Below are 15,357 nucleotides of genomic sequence, written 5' to 3' on the forward strand. Positions count from 1 at the left end.
GATGACTGTTTATTCCTTCCCTGCACAACAAGCAAATCAACTGCCACTGGTGCCTCCAAACTTCATACAGGGTAATATTCCTTTAATGGAATGCTTTTACAGAAGAGTCATAAAAATAAATTGAGAAGTGCTTTCTGCTGGCTACAGCTGGCATAAGCGGCATCTGAGCAAACAGGATAACACAAGGCTTAACTTAGCATCGCCATTTTTATTACCCACCCGCGACAGGTCTTATAATAGTATAAATTCACTTAAAAAACGGACTCTTCCCCCTATCGCTGCTCCTCCTCCTGCACCCAATAGCCTCCTGCATTAATTCTGAACAGCATAATTACAGGTCCTTTTTGATTTAGGCTGGAGACCAATTAGCTGATACTGCAAGCCTTCCAAATGCCAGCTTCCCTCTCTTGGCACTCCCTGTTCTGCTGGGATTCATCCCTGCGCTTGTAAAAGGCAAAAGCTCTGCGAGGAGTGGAGGAATCGGGCGTGTTTGTGGAGGGGTTCCCTCCTGCTCTCTTCCCCCTTTCTCATCTGCTTGTGCGTCTTCGGTGCACCTGGGTTCTAAAACTGTCACAGTGTGAAACACACTCTGAATAGTCATACTGTGACCCACGCTGCTTCCGATAACAGGTGGCTGTGTCATCCAGCTGCTGCCTCCGGAAATGCCTCTCCTGCAGGGGGAGCTGCAGACCCTTGCTAGGCAGTGGGCTGCCACTATTTCAGAACCCGATAGCAACTGTCAGGAGAGGCAGGAGTTCAGGAATTCAGAAAGGCCCAGCCTGACGGCCCTGACTCATCTGTCACCCACCCCTGATATCCTCCACCCCACATGCGTCAGTCATATAGTAAGGCTGCGACGTGGGTCTTGACGTCAGACATTCAGCAAAAATCTGTATCAGCAACCGAGCCCAAATTGTATAAAGCCCTCTGCACCATTGGAGGAATCAGGGGTAAGTAAAATAAGACTCCTGCCCTCATTGTGCTTTCAGTTGAATACAAGAAGATGCAATTTACATAAAAAAGATATCAGACTACCGGGCAGGATACCGTGCTGTATGTAGCAGGCAATAAGTTAAAAGCAAGATTTTGCCCTGGGATCCTGAGTAATCAGTCTCAGGCAACTGCTCAGGAACAAGCATTTTACAAATAATTGTGTTTAATTCTTTTACAACCTTTCAAGACACATATAGGATACATATAATATATGCATATATAACCCTTCAAGGTACATATACTTTTTTATCTGCAACATTTTCCAGATGAAGAAATCAAGACTCACAAAATTAGCTCCCATGTCCAAGTCACAAGATCCCCTCAACTAGTAAGTGAAAAAACTGGAAATCTGATTTCTGACCTGACAGCAAAACTGTTACCACCAGATCACACTTCCTCCCCACAGGTCAGCAGAAAGGAGGTTCAGTGGACATTCTGCTGGTGGCTGTGGGTGGTTGTAGAGAGAAGTGCAAGATTATTCGAGAAAGGAAAAGCAGACTCATTTAGCTATAATAGAGGGATTAAAGAAGACCATAAAATACTAGCATATTAGGCCAAAATGGTGATACAGAGCTAATCCCAGATATATTATTAAATTAACAAGTCAACAATATATTGGGATATTATGCAACCATTAAAGTAACCATGAAGATCGGGTAGAATTGTGAAAGATGCTAACGCTATAATGTTAACTAAAAATTAAACAATAATATGATAAAGCAGAATCCAAAGCACTTCTCCAGTTGCAATGATGTGAAAATAAGTATTGATAGTGTTTTCACATAAAACTTGCAGCTAAAATTGTTTAATAGGAAAAAAAAAATAAGTCCATCCCCTGGGCATAAGCATGCCTATATTTACACTGTTCCAGACAGATGGTTTTCTCTGCTTTTCTAACAAGATTCCCATGGAGGGGAATCAAATGCCCTGCCTCTGTTACTTTAGTACCTTGTAACCCCATTTCCTCGAGTCTAGCCTCCATCTCTCTACTGATGCAATCTTACCCCACAGTTGATTTCTGTCTCTGTTTGCAAACTGCTCGTTTAAAAACGTTTAACATGCTTTGAGTTCCAGACAGAAAGTAAAACTGTCATCCTCGCCTCCCTCTTCTTGCATTCTGCTTACCTGCTTTTGATACTTTTGGTAGACTGAGGAGGGGGTGGAAGGAGGGAAGTAATGACTGAGAAAAAAACTAAGCTTCGTAATTTCCCAAACCTGTTATTTTCTTATCTTCCGCCCCTCTTTCATGCTACTCTCAGTGATTCCACTGAATCTCCCAGTATCAATCCAATCATATCCGGGAATTTTTGAAAGCTGCCGTGTTCTAGAATCCCTACCTCTCTTCTGCTGTTTGCCATTGGTGGCGTCCTATGCCCTACCTTTCAGGTGCCTATTACCGCTACAACCTCTCCCACCTATCCTCATCCTAGATGACAGGACCCTTGATCAGTTTTAAATAAGCCACATCCCACTTCCTTTTATAAGTAGGTATCAATGGGCCCTATTAAGAGAGCTCTTTGCCCGTCCTATCTGATCCTGTTTCAGAACATTACTCAGCACTGCCATACCTGTCACCACGTGGCTGAGCAAAGACCAGAAATGTTGGTGGCAAAGTGAAAATAGGGCCTTGACTGAAAAAAGATACAAGAGAGGACATGAGTAAATCAGGAGAAAGAGAGATGAATGAACGAACTAATGAATGAATGACAGGCATCACCTAAGCAGAAATGGGGGTGCTCTGCAGCAGAGTCAGTAACCAGCCCACTGGTTAGTCCCTGGCTCTGGGGCGGCCCAGTGGGAAAGGCAAAAACAGGGGAAAACCCTAAACTCAGAACTCGCTGGGAAAGCCTGAATTATTCGGGTGCCCTAGTGTCTGCTGTTCCCCCTTCGGAAAGGCTGTGATCTCCCCCTGCCCTTGTTTGGCCAGCAGCTCCCTGGGCCTGGGAGCTCCCTTCACAGGAGGAGTCTGATGCTGCCAGCCGCCCGCCCACCTTTCCAGGGTGGCTCCCTCCCCCTCTGCCCCACTCACACCCGCTCCCTGGCCACACAAGCACACTCCTCATTCCTCCACACATGAGGGCCGTCTATGCCGGGAGCAGCACCCCACCTCCTCCATCTAACACACTCAGTCATTCACTTTCTTGGTCACCCTGTCCCCAGCACTCCTTGGTAATTTGTAACTCCATCTTCAAGGCTCCCATAGCATTTTGTAGGGACTTTTGTCAGACAGCTTATCAGCATGTTATAATTGCTTGTCTACATGTCTCTCTCCCTGCCTATCCACAAAGGTCCTTAAAAACTGCTTTTCTTGTTCTTCGGGTCCCATGCCTAGCACACTTCATGGCACATCACAGGGGCTCAATGCATGTTTCCTAGGTGAATGAGTCACATATTATTTATTGCACTTTCACCTATTTGCTTCATTCTCCTCTAGGATCTTGCAAATCAAAAGAGGCACTCTCCTAATGCAAAGAATATGACACCTAATAGATGTATATAAAACAGTTAACAGCTGGCCAATTGGCCTCAGTCGTGGAAAATAATTAGCATGCCCAGATAGTGTGTTTCTGTTTAGCCCTATATTCCCAGGGCTACTTGTCTAGGTAAGGACTCTGTCTCTGAGGACACACGCAAATCTATTTTCTGAGACTAGTTCTTAGGAGTAGAGAGCAAGACTGTAAAATTCAGCACACACCTGGGAAATGCAGACACAATCTTAATAATAAGAGCTGTAATCAAGGAAGAAACCCTTACTTAAGCAAATCATTTGCCTGGGGAGTAAAGGCTGAGCATGACATTCTTCACACACATAGGGACTTCGGCTGGCATTTCATCTTCATTTCAAATAGACCTTGCAGTACAAATCACAAGAATAAAATATTTATACTATGCCCACCGTCAGTACAAATGGGCTTCCAATCAGAGGAACAAGCGGTGGGATGCCAATGAAATGCCCAAGTTCAAAGAAAATGTGAAAAAAAAATTTTTAAGAGAGAGGACAAATTTAAAATTAGAGGAAAGTGTCATCCGAGGGCAAAATAACTTGAACCAAATCCTCTCCAAGTGAGGGTAACATGGATGGTAATGAATTCTGTCTTATCTCTGCAGTTAGGGAGATGATTTTCAGGCATCCAAGTTTATGATGTTACAGACACGGTCCCCAACTTGGAAGAAAGTGGGGGAAAATTGATGCCAGAATAATAAATTCGTGCCGGATAAACAATAGCCAGACAACTGTATATCATAGCAAGATGTAATGTCAGGTGTGGAATCAGATAAATTGCAAATAACAATAAAGAAACAACTGAAGCTTGAGGACTATCAACAGATGAAACAGATGAAGTGGATAAAGCTCACTGGGTGGAGGCGGCAGGGAGGCCCCAGCAGAGAGGCGGGAGGGAGGTAAACAGAGGAACTAGTGGAGCGGTGATGGAGCGCGAGTATCTAGGTACAAGGCTGTGGTCAGCTTCCCAAAAGTCAAGGAAAATAATAGCAAGAAATAATAAAGTAGGATGGTAGCAGGGTCAGCTGAGATAAGCAGATAATTTGTGACTCTGTACAACCTGGGACCCCTTTCCAGAGGCAGGCAGAAGTCCAAGTTCTTAGATTTATCAACCTATGCAATCCAGAAGAGAAGACGTAATGCAGAAAACAGCAAGAATCAATCACAGAGTGTTTGCCCTGGAAAGGGCCTTAGAAATTATTTGAAGCCATCCCCCTCTCCATGACATCACGTCCTGATCTTCTTTCTACCTCACTGGCCATTTCTTCTCCACTCCCTTTATGATCTCTCCTTCTCGGCCTCTCTTTGAAATGCTGGAACGACCGCCCTGGGTCCCTTTCTCTTCCAACACACCTCCCCTAAGTGATCCCATATAGTTCCCTAGATTTAAACAGCTAAGTGTTAATGACTTCCACATCTGTGTTCTCTGGATTTGACTTCTCCCAGCTGAGCTCCAAACTCATATACCCAACTGCATACTTGGTAGCTCCACTTGAACGTCTTGCAGATACGTCTAATATAGCATGTCCAGAATAGGGTTTTTAATTCTGCGTTTCCCACCCCAACCTTTTCCTCCCTAGTTTCTCCCATTTAAATAAATGGTACCTGCACTTACTCATTGGCTCAAACCAAAAGCCTAGTCACCATCTTTGTTTCCTTCTCTCCATTCCCCACACCCCACCCACAACTCTGTCTCACACCACACACACACACACACACACACACACACACTCTAGCCCATCAATTGACAAGTGATGCTAATTTATTTGATTTATTCATTAGTGACAAATAGATGTTTCCCTTGTATTTCTGCTGCCACCACCTAATTCAAGTCATCATTAAAGACCCCTATAGATTACATCTTCAGAGTACATCTAACTGGGACTCCAGTTGGCCCTTCCTTCTAACCCTGTTCCTCAAAGTTCATTCCTTACACAGCAGCCAAACCGAGCTTTAAAAAAAATTTTTTTAGACATTAGAAATTGGGTAAATATTTGTTAAATAAAGAATGAAACAGAAAAACTGGGTGGGCAGAATTTCCCTGGGAATAATAAAACTTCCCTAGTGACAGGTGAGCAAATAGAGTTTCACTCCAGCAAAATCTTTCAATTACATGATTGCCCACTGAGCACCCAACATTTCCACCAGCCCTGCCATGTTCTCAAACACGACACCACCCCTTCTAGGGGCTACGCTGACTGTACATCTGCTTGCTCAGATAAAAAACACACAGCAAATGGTTTTTCCTTTTCTCTCAATTCGCTCACTCCTGGAAACATTATTTCTAAGTTCCCCATAGGAAAGTTGCCCCAAACCTAGACATTTAGAAACATGTGGGTGATGAAGATGTTGTCTGTTTTTCCTTTGGACACTCAATGATGCACAGAGCAACAGAGTCTCTTAGCTTAAAAGAAAGAAAAAGCAGTTCAGTGTTTGGGGGACTGTCTCTCTCCTGTTAATCCTCCTCCCAAACTGGGGCCCATAGGTCAGTGGTTATGCCCATACTTGCATTAAACCCATTAGCTGGAGGGGGAGGAGGAGCAGGAGAGAGAGTTGTGTGTGTGCTTGCTTATGTTGGGCATTAGAATAAGGGCTCTAAAGTGCCCTAGAGACGCTGGATTCTGAATAATATAATGATGTGCATTTTGCAAAGTGCCATCACATTCATTATGTCATTATTCAGCCCAATAACATGATAGCTGCAGGTAGTAACATCTCTATTTTACAAAAGAGGAAACTGAGGCTCACAGGGTAAAGCAGCATGCTAGCCATTACAGAGCCACGTTGTTTTATTACAAATCCTAAGTGCATTTAAAAATGAGTAGGTGGAGAAAACACCTCACATCTGTGCCCTGAATGAGGTTATGGAAAGGTATTTTTGCAAGGTTAATGGTTACTTATTGGAAACCAGAGAAAGCGTCTTCCTATCAAGAAAGTCCCTTGGCTGGCACTCCTTCACATAGCTACTGTGGGTGCCAGAAGAGGGCTGGGTCACTCTGTCACCAGGGTGTCTGTTTCCTGGCGTGAGATTCCCCAGTGGCTCTGCAGATCGCCTTTCTGCCTCCTCACCTCATCGGGCGTGTTTCTGTGGGTCTGTCCTTGCTGCAGGGACAACCTCACATTCACACTCACCGACCCACCCCAGGGAATGACTGCTGATTAGACTGTGGGCTCTTCCCACCCCGAATCCAATCCGAGGCCAGAGGCATTTTCAGGCAGCCCCTCCGTCATCTTCAGCTCTCTCTGCTGCGCGTTACTGTGCAGACAGAAGAAAATGACAGTTTTCATCATTTCCTGCTAAATGATTCAGTGCTGATTCAGCCAGTTTCAACTCCACAGCAATGCAGTGAAGAAAAGGGGGAGCAAAGGACCCAGAATAGAAGAGCAAATGCTTCTCAACCAGTCTGAGGTTCCGTTACCATCGGCCTTCTCTTTCCCTTCATGCAGAAAAGTCCTTGTTACCCTCTCCAAGGGCATGTGGCTGCCCTGGAGAGGAGCCTCCTTAAGCCTTTCCCTTGAGTGACCTCACTTATTTCCATTTCAGGGGCTCTTTTTGAGAAAGAACCCATTGTTTTAATGTCCCAGATATGGGAACTGCATGCCAGAGTAAGAATCAGCAGGGCAGAAATGAAGTCACTCTGCCTCCGAAGTCAAGGTGCCATGGCCTTTGGTATGTCATTTCCCTTTTCTCAATCTCAGTCCTCTCTGCAGAACAAAGATGGGCAAACCCTCTTCAAATGTACGTGAAACACTTTACAAGCTACAAAGTATCCGAAGAAAGCAGCATATGCAGGGGTTTTCTCTCCTAAAATCCTCAGCTTACTTAAATGGTCAGATCTCTCTGCATAAAAGCAGGAGGGCAGCTGGCCAAACCAGGGGTTTTGGTGCCAGGACCACACCCAGGAGAGTCCCGCTCTGGGGAGGACTCCGAGGGAGAAACGCTCACCAGGCACCTGCTTACTGGCTGGAAGCAGAGGGCAGGGCCTCTCACATCCAGCTTTCCTTTTAGTGCCTTACCAGCTCTGAACAACCCCTCCACGCGCCGGATGGCTCCTGTGGTTCTCCTCTAGCCACCCCCAAAAACGCCACTGCTGTATCCTGTCAAGCTCCGCCTTCAGGAGATAATCACCATTTCTTTAACCTCTCCCCTATCACTCTAAGCCACATGACAATGCATGTGGTCCTTCTCTGTCTGCCCCTCCCTCAGCTTTTGGGGTAGTATAACTCGCTGAGCAGAGCAAATACCTTCTCAAGCTTCCTCCTGAGTCCCACCATTACTTCGGAGTGATCCGCAGGAGGACTTCCCTTCCTGTCCCCACCTGTTCCCCCGTGCTGCTCCCCCTGTGGGGGTGTTTGTCTCTCTTTCTCCCTCACCCTCTCCTCCTCCCTTTCTCTAACCAACTGCTACTCACATCTTAATTCAATCTTAAGTCCCCCTCCTCTGCCCAGTCTGACCTCTTGGATGATTCACCGATGACACATGCCGTGGCACCCGCCCTTCCTCACAACATCCAGCGTGCCTGTAACTTTTGTTCACTCTCTACCCGTCCCATAAGCCAAAGGTCCATGGCAGCAGGGGTGCGCCTGTGTATTGATCCCATGCCCACAAGCCTAGCACTTTGACTAGCACATAGTAAGCCCTCAATAAGGCAACACTGACTGACTGCGTCACGGCCGCAAGGAAGGTATTTTGGAATCAATCTGGAGTTGTCAAAGCCTAGGTGGTCATCCGGACAAGTGTCGCCAGCCATGCCCATCATCCCTGTGCTGCATTCCTGACAGACAGAGTCAACTGCCTGCCCCATGAGCAGGAGCAGATATGGGACAATCGCTTTTTTATAATGCCATCAATTCTCTCCTTTAGCAGATCTATTAGCAAGTTCTTCATCATCCCAGCTAGATCAATGCACTACCTGCTCCCTCCCTGTCTACAGATGAGGTTACAGATGTTCTGGAAGAAGTCCTTCAGTGGTGTCCAACCCTGATGGGAATTGTCCCCCTTGGGGTCTCCTGATTCTTTTCTGAAGTGATTTGTTTCATCCTGTTAGCTTCCATTTCTACCCACTGGCTCATGTGAGATTTCTATCTTCTGCTCAATTATTTAAAGTGGTGACTTCCTAAGGACTGCCTGGCTTTTATTTCCAGAGTCACCCCTAGATGCGGCTTTTCGCATCTCCATCAACTCTATCCTCCCCCATTCCAGACCCAGACGCAAGCCCTTGAACCTCGGATGGAATGCAGCGCCATGAATGCCCTCTTCTTTGGCAGGCGATTGGAGACCTTACTTCCAGTGACAGTATTTGCTCTTGTGAAATGTAGTCCCTGGTGCTGGTACACCCTCTGGAGCCACTTGCCCCCTCCATGTGGGGCAAACTCCTACAAGGGTCTCCTCCTCCCCACACTGCCACCTGAGGGTGTCTCCCTTCTCCAAGCCGACCAGCCTCAGGCCCTTCCTTCCTCACGTGGCATGGTTTCCAAACCTTCCTGAGCTTTTATTGTCCTTTTGCAGGGTGATTATTGGCTGGGACTTTACCCCAAATCACAGACATCTAGTCCTGAGCCTAGCACACCCACCTGAGCCCCAGGAGTAACAGAACAGATTGTGAACACCACTGGGCAGGTCTCAGGTTCCCATCTCTGTGCTCAGAACCCTAAGAAGGGTCCCTGTCGCTATCAGATAATTATTCTTGCTCACAGTGAAATATGTTATGTTCAGCAAGGCAGAAGTTGCCCTGGGGAAGGACTAGGATATATACAATCTGCTCTATATTTAAAAAATGAAAAAGAAAATGGAAAAAAAAACTCCACAACTTCTCCCTTTCTGTGCTGTGAAGATAAACATCCTTCTCCCAGTTACACAGCTCGAGTTGATGGTGAATACTTTGCTCCCTACAGAAATCACTTCTGAAAAGTAGACATTTAACATTTCCAATCTGTCTCTGAAGCCAAGATTAAATTACAGTCTGTTTTGAAGGAATCGAAAACACACTTGTTAATATAATAAATGCCTTCCGTTAGTTCTAGAATTTGTCTCTGTTAGGCACATAATTCAAGAATTATCTATTATAGTAAAAAAAAAATTGAGCCATCTGGGTCTATTCTAATATCCGTAAGCAATAAGTCTTCGATTTCCTTCGTACTCCATTACTGGCGATACTCAGAGAACAATCATTCCAAAATCAGCACTTGTTTTCAATTGTCGGACTATTGCTCATCAGGATTTATGAAGCAACGAAAAGGCATTTTCTTGATTTTCATAAGTTAAGCTAACAGTCCGGTGATGACAACCCCATTAAAACTCAGCAAGTTAGATGTTTAAGCTATGGAGTTTTATACAGTATCTATCATTTTTACACAGCAGGTTTCTTTTCTCCTTCAACTTTTCATAGACTCCTTTATCAATAGAAAGGACAGGAAAAATGCTTATTTACCATATATTTGTTAAGCCATATACATTTGCAATGTATCTTACCTGACAATGTGTAAAGGATATAAGCATTATCAAACTGACCAATTTTGATGATGTAGAGAGAAGGGGTGGTAGGCAAACAGCATTCTGTTCCAAATAGGCAGTACCGCACCTACTCTTTAAGGCATTTTCCTCAGGGGGTGGAGAGCAGGGAAAGGACAGCTCACTGGTAGCTGGGGTCAGCGGCATGCTTTCCTCTAGAGACAGTGACCCTGGTCATCTCGGGGTTATCAGTTATAGCGTCAGTGACTACACATTGAATATCGTGAGTCTGCTTGTGACGTAGGCTCCCTGAAACACTTAAATGCCAGCTCACACTTTGGGGATGGATGTGGGAAAAGAATCTCCTACTGGCAAGAACAAGATTTCTTAGCTTTAAAGTCTTGCATTTAGGAAGCTCCCATTTGTGATAAAGGAATCCTGTTAGGTAGTCTGAGCATAGTTTATTCCTTGTGAGTCATTCCTTCCTCAGAGCTGCCTGCTGGATCTACCAGCGAGAGAGTTTTCCAGGGTAGGAAGTATTTCTTTTAGGGGGAGCTCTTATTATCTAAGGGTCAAATAGCTCTCAGGTGAGTCCCATCTTAAATCAGCCTCCAGCTGGCTGGTGGCCATGACCTTAGTGGCAGAGACCTGAGAGACCCCTGTGGACGATGCTAGAACCAGAGAAAGGAGTTTGAAGGAATTACCTTCCTAGACAAGGTGAGCTTCCCAAGCTGTGTGAGTTCATTGTAAAGTTGTGTAGAGTCAGAGATGGACTGAGTTCCGGAAAGCCCATCAAAGTCCTGTCGCCAGGCATTGCCCATTATCTTGCTATTCTAGAGACTCAGTGGGAAGGGGAGAGAAAAATGGAGGCTAACATTTTTGTGTCTATTGTGTCCCACCCACTGTACTAGGCATGTTTATATATGTGATCTGTGGTTTTCCAAGATGCCTGATCTGCTGTTTTCCAAAACATAGCCTCTCATGAACCCAACGCTACAAATGCCAGCTGTGATGGTGAGACATGAAAAAAAATGTGGGCTCAGTTGTGCTTGTTGAGCTGCCCCTAGGAGGTGACTGATGTGGACTCGGCAAAAGCACAATCACTTTGATAGATGACGGGCTCTTTATGGCTCTATTTCTAAGAAACTCTAAGTCTTCCTAGGGGATTGCCCAAGATTTCAGAAAGCCTGGGTTTTGTTTCTTTCTGCCATTATTGTGGCTGAGGTCAGAAGCCACGTTCTGTGTGACTAACTCCCTTTCCTGAAATGAAAACCAGTAGAAACAGCCACCAAATACAATCGGCATGGGCCAATTGGTAGTTGAAGTTTCCCATCTACTAATTATTGTCTCTTCTTCTCTCAGCCTGGTGGATTAATGCCATAAAGTTAATTCCCATTAGTTCTCTTATTTCTGTTTATCTGGCTTCCCTTGGAGCACCCAGTGGAATATTGAAATACAGATTTTTTTTTTCAGTGTAACTACCTTGAAATAAAATAATTTTTTAAATGATAGATTAGATCTTAAAATATATGAACAGCTTATATTATCGCTTGCCTGAGAGACCTCACCCCTCCTGTATGGTTCTGACTCTGTTTCTGATTAGAGAGAAAAAAAAATTGCTGTTGTGAGCGTTTGGCTTCTGGTTTTCCATAAATTCTTATTTGTAAGCACTTTTGCACTGGTACCTCCTTATAATTTACTAAGTGCTTTGCTCTTAAAGAGCACTTAGCAGAAAGAGGTGCAGGGAAATTACATCTGGCAATTATGCCAGGAAATTTAACTCTAGGACCCAGGAAATACAGGTCATTCCTTACTTTAGGTTTCCTATCCCTGTCACTGGCAACAGGTTGCCTGTGGGCTGCTCCTGACCATGTCAAAGGAGGCCCGGGGTGACTGCCGGCTGTTAAACTGTCATTTGGGGGCTCTCATGGCCCTTGGAATGCATTAGCGAGACGCGTTCAAGAGCAGAACAAAGATAGGACAGACAAGGCAAAACTCAAGAAGCCTACAATCCAAGAAGTCATGTGGTCTTAGTTTCTTGTGTTGCCAATTCACGCAGACCTCAAAAACAGAATGTGGGTCGAAAATGTTTCCCTGCCTGAAAGAATGTGTCAATAACCTTGCCGGTAACCTGTGCTTCTACCTTGCATTACCACTTCCCACGCTTTATGCAGAGAACAATCATGTAATGTACCCCCAAATTCAGACACTTAAAGTCACATGAGTAAAATGGGTGTAAACAAAGACTCCTGGGCAAACTGGGAAGTGAGCAGAACTGCCTCCCAAGACCCCCACTTCCAGAGTGAACAAGAAATAGGGAGAAAAAAATAAGACTGGAGAAAGAGTGATTTGAGTCCATTTCTCCATGCTGCTTTTTCCAAAGACCTGGTGGTTTCAGCTTTCTTGCTGCCAAGGAGAGAGGATATTTGATGTGTATTTTGTCTTCTGAGAAGTTAGCATGGTGAAGCATTAAAGCATGCAGGCTCTGAAGCGAGACTGTCTGGGTTTAAATCCTAGCTCCCCACGTACTAGGCTGGGTGGCCTTGAACCAGATACTTCTTTTTTGTGCTTCAGTTACTGAGTGAGTGAAGAAGAGAAAAGCCAGGAGGGTTACAACAACGGGAACACAACTGCCTGGGAACAAGAGGCAAGAGGAAAGCAGGTGGCCTCCCAGCAAGGGTTACCATTGATTAAATGCCCACCAGCAGCAAATCCTATGTGATAACTTTAACAAACAGCACTGCAAGGTGCATATTGTCATCACCCTCATAATTGTCAGCACCATTGTTAGGTCTATTTCAATACCATGTTCCAACTAGTCGGTGAAAAGTCAGAGAACTGGGGAGACAACCTCCTCATAGGTTTGGGAGGAATGTAGAGAACTTCAGGATTCCTGTGCCAAGCAAGCAAGAGGGGGCGGGACAAACAGAGGAGCCTCCTTTCCTTCCCCCATAAAGAAGCTTCTCAAGGCTCTGGCTCAAGGGAGCATTCTCCCCTTCACTTAATAGTAGAGAGCAATTTGTCCACCTTCAGCATCATTGAAACCCAGGTCTGCAGTTTCTGCCCCTGCCTGATGACACTTTCCTATGTCCATGTGGCCACATATTAGGGACATCAGTAGACCAGAGAATCCCAAGAGCCTTGGACTTTGTGTGCCCAGAAAGAACAATCGAGAATGGTGCAGCCAGGCCTTCAAGACACACACACCTGCAGAAAGGGTCCTTGTCTGTGAAATGAGGAAGTTGAACTCATGAGACGATCACAAAGGCCCTCTCCAGCTCCAGCGTTCTACGGGGCTGTGACTCCGAGGCAGCCCTGGATTACCGGGGCTGAGCCAGTTGCATTTCTCATGGATAATGGGCTAGGGAGAAGCACTTGGTGGGAATTAAAGTCTCAAGTCCCAAGCACTGCAGTTTGTCCTCGCTGCCTATGGGGAAGCCCGAGGTCATGCTTTGCCAGAGACTTAAATATCAGTCTCATCCGTACATCTCATTCAGGCTGCAAATATCAGTCTTATCCGTACACCTCATTCAGGCTGCCTGGAGAGTCAGTCTCCTTCTTGAGAAAAGAACGAGGGGACAGGACAGAGGACAATGAAATATATTAATACAGGCAAATAGCTTTCGGGGTCAAACCGCCTTGTTCAGCTTTCCTTTGCTACTGTGCTGTCAGATCCCCTTACCATTGGGTTGAAAATTGCAGAAATATTTAACTTGTAAAATTACACAGTGGGTATGGTTTTCCATCCAGCAGCTTTTAGGAGGCATTACACATACTGAAACACTACGATAACCAGAGACAGTGGGTAGAAATCATCAAGGGCAATAGGTCCTGGAAACAGGGATGAAGGTCACAGGCTTCATCCTGTCCAGCCTATAAAGTGCAAATTTGAGAACAAGTGGGGCCGGGATGGGGTGTACGGCTGTGCAAATTCTTTATAAGGAAAAGCAATGGTTTCCTGGGCATCACGTTCAGCATTAAACTGGGTCAAAGGAGGGTTCTCCTAGTCCCCAAAGACCTAATTCAATTCCACCTGCTGTAGGAATTCCATTTTGCCTCAACCAAGTTGCGTCCCTATTGTCCGATGATGGCACATTCAGTAGTGTGATGAGACCTTTGCCAGGGGTCCTCCTGCTAGCTGGTTAGGGAATAAATTTGGGATCTATTCCAAATACCTTTCTGAGTCAATCCCAGAACTTGGCTCTGAAAACACACCAGCAAGATTCATTCATGATTTCAGATTAGAGCTCCAGTCACACCTGCCCCTGACCCTGAGAGGCAGTGCAGGAGATCACGAAGCCCCATGACCTACAGTCAGACCATCTGGACTCAAGCCCCGATCCTGTCACACCTTGACAAGTTATTCAACTTTCTTGACTCAGTCTCCCCATGTGTAAAATGGGCATCAAATTTAAATTACTTCAGCAGGTTGTGGAAAGATCACTGGCAAGACTCTTAAAGCCACTTGAAATCTTCCTTCACCACCAGAGGGATTTTTTCTTCAGCATCTCAAGTTTAATTCCAGTCTTCACTTCTGCAGAAGGGGAAGGTTACTTATCTAGCGATTATCAGTCATTATCTCACTATCTTGGTGAGATCAAACCCTGTCTTAGTTTGAATAAGATAAAGGGGAGAAAATAGGAAGGTACTAAGTACTGGGAAGGAGGCAGGAAGAGTGAGAAGGGGACCAAAACAGAGTTGCCTAGAGATCCACAAAAACCTCGGTCTTGCAGCTGTGCTCCCCTGGCTCAGTGATGTGCTCCTCTCATCTGGCACCAGACGCACATCATCTCTATTCATGCCTTATGCTCACCTCCTTGCCCTCTGCCAGCTCCCCACCACCTTACTCCCCAAGAAGTGCCCCAGAGCTCAAGGCAAGAAGGAGTGGGATGAGATGAGATGTCATGTGACTTCACGGCCACCAACAGCAGCAAGCCCTGCTGGTGATTACTAGACATTCAGAAATAAGCCTGGGAATATGTGGTCAAATAATGCTCATGCTCACACTTGGGCTGCATTTCCACAGCTGCACTCAGTGCAGAGTGGCCGGGAGGACAAAACCAACCAGCCAGAAGCTTCTACGGAAGGGGGCTCCCACCCCTCTGCCCGGTGGGAAAGAAGAGGGTCTTCACCCTCCCACACTGAGCTCTGATTTCTTCCTTGCAGCTCCAAGGCACTAAGGGTTTGTCAAAGGCTCCATCTATTGACTAAGAACGAGCACTTTCTCTGAAAAGGTTCGGAGACCCCAGGGGGCAGCCATCAGAGTCCCTAATCTTTTCATCCCATTTCCGGTTCCTTTTCCTTTTCCTCTAGCTCTCCAGAAAAAGTCCCCTGGCTGTGCAAGGGGCTTGACGTTTTGGAGAGGGACTATATTTACAAAATTAACCCATGTTCATTAGGGGGAAAAATG

This window comes from Manis javanica, chromosome 11, assembly GCF_040802235.1.
Source record: "Manis javanica isolate MJ-LG chromosome 11, MJ_LKY, whole genome shotgun sequence".
Taxonomy (NCBI): domain Eukaryota; kingdom Metazoa; phylum Chordata; class Mammalia; order Pholidota; family Manidae; genus Manis; species Manis javanica.